The 2,500-nt window shown below is 33.8% G+C and overlaps 1 protein-coding gene across 1 annotated transcript in view; it reads right to left on the bottom strand.

The window, feature by feature from the left end:
• Positions 1-2,500, bottom strand: part of LOC137651169 (protein O-mannosyl-transferase TMTC1-like) — a 120,719-nt gene that overhangs the window by 40,151 nt on the left and 78,068 nt on the right. The window lies entirely within an intron of this gene.

Raw genomic sequence — 2,500 nt, 5'->3', positions numbered from 1 at the left:
AGTTCTCTTGCTTGAGGGTACACTCGGGCACACTATTATATCTGTTTCCTTATTCTCTTTCCTTACTGGGCTATTTTCACTGTTGGAACCCTTGGACTTATAGCATCCTGCTTTTCCAAATAACGCTGTAGCTTAGCTAATAATAATAATAATAATAATAATAATAATAATAATAATAATAATAATAATTGCGTTTCATAACTGTCTGTGTAAATAACTTTTAATCAAATTTCTGACCTGGATTTGGCAAACAGATGAATCAGGAAAGGTACTAGAATATCTGATAAAAGTGAGGGAGACGAAGAATTTTGCGGTGGAAATTGCGTGGTGTTACGATGGTTGAGCAAACACTCCTTTATTGAAACAAGGTGAAGATCACGAATGTCGATGGAAAAAAGGCAGAATGAATCTGGAGGAAGGGAATGCTGCAGTAATACACAGTACGAAAGATTAGAGGTCATTGTTGACTGGGCATAAGACGAGACTGGATAAGAATATGATTTAAAAGGGTATCAGAGATACATGCGCTACCGGGGTCTAGGCGATGTCAGGTAGGGCAGCCGATCGGGACTACGGTCGACCCAAAAGCCAAAGCAAAGCCCTTCAAAAAGAAGTGAAAGTAAATGAAAGGAATAAGGACGTTCAATTCAGAGGATTTAAAGGAAGTAGGAGAGGAATATAAAGAAATCTACAGAGATGCTGATGAAGGCTTGTACATAACTAAAATAATTTTCATATTCTGTAAGCATTAGACTACATACGAAGTAAGGTTAACACAAACTGTTTAGAATGGAATTGTGAATCCAAGATCACTTATTGCATAGAGTAGATGTTGCTCTGGAAGATCTTTACAGAGGGAGTTTAAAATCAACTGTTGTACCTGAACAACCACCGGAAATTATATACAGTCTAATGGGTTGTGGTGGCCGATGTGGTAACCTTCCTGACTGGTGATCGCCAGACTGGGGTTTGAGTCCTGCTCAAACTCGTTAGTTTCTTTAGTCGCTTCAACCTCACCATCCTGGTGAGCTAAGGATAGGGGATTTGGAGGAGCCTAGAGGTCTATCTGCTGAGTCATCAGCTGCCATTGCCTGGCCCTCCTTGGTCCTATCTTGGGTGGAGATGGGGCTTGGGCTCTGATCATAATAAATGGTGAGTCACTAGGGCACTGTCCTGCTTGATAAGGCAACGTTACTGTCCCTTGCCTCTGCCATTCATTATCAGTAAAGAAAAACATTATGTTTGCACTCTCTACAACGACCAGTGATCTACCGAGCCAGTTATGTTTAGTACTTCTGTGTGTGTATTTCTTACTGTGCTGATATTTATCCATATGATTTTTTTTTACATATAATAATTTAATAATTTAATAATAAAATTATTTAGTACCTAGCACGTTCGACCATTTTAATACACTTCATGGTACAATAAAAAGTTCAATACAGTTGAAGGATGTCAATAAGTAAACTAGGATAAAAAAAAAGGGTGAATTTTGTATTTTACCCTATTTTACCTATTGACGTCATTCAAAAGTATCTCACTTTTTATTATACCCTGAAGAAGTGCGCATTAGAATGCACGGAAGCGCTTGGTACTAAAGCATTTTAATATTTCCTACTGATTTTTTATATACATCAAGTCACGTGATCCCTGTGACATTAAGCATAAAATAATCTAATTACAGCCCTTCATTTGTATGTAAAGAAATTTTTTTTTTATTAGTTTTTAGCCAGGTTGTAAATTAGTCGAAACAAAATTAACTGAAAGAAAAATATATTAATTTCAAGTTAAGAGATTTTTATTTTTAAATGAAATCTGAAGGCATTCAAGAATCAGGAAGGTCCACTTGGATACTGTTATCAGAGGAGACTTTGAAGTGAACGGAGAAGGTAAAGGGTAGTTTCTAACAACAAAGAGAGAGAGAGAGAGAGAGAGAGAGAGAGAGAGAGAGAGAGAGAGAGAGAGAGAGAGAGAGAGAGAGAGAGAGAGAGAGATGGAATTCTTGGAAAATCTTCTGAGCTGATGAGAGCAGATGTCGTAATAGAATAATAAGATATGAAATGGTCGAATGAGAAGGAATAGAGAAGTGTAGGTAATTGTTATAGATGAATATCTTTATCGGTGATATGCTGAACTTCCAGAATTTTAATGTTTTAATATATATATATATATATATATATATATATATATATATATATATATATATAAAATATATATATATATACATATATGTGTGTGTGCATGCATGTGTACAAATACATACATGCTGACACACACACACTCATATATATATATATATATATATATATATATATATATATATATATATATAAGTGTGTGTGTGTATAAATGAATGCACATAAATATGTGTGTGTATATATATATATATATATATATACAGTATATATATATATATATATATATATATATACAGTATATATATATATATATATATATATATACATTTATGTATATGTATGTATATATATGTACAGTATAT

This window comes from Palaemon carinicauda, chromosome 12 (assembly GCF_036898095.1).
Source record: "Palaemon carinicauda isolate YSFRI2023 chromosome 12, ASM3689809v2, whole genome shotgun sequence".
NCBI lineage: Eukaryota > Metazoa > Arthropoda > Malacostraca > Decapoda > Palaemonidae > Palaemon > Palaemon carinicauda.
The sequence above is the reverse complement of the archived record's forward strand: the minus strand, read 5'-3'. Positions and strand labels throughout refer to the sequence as shown.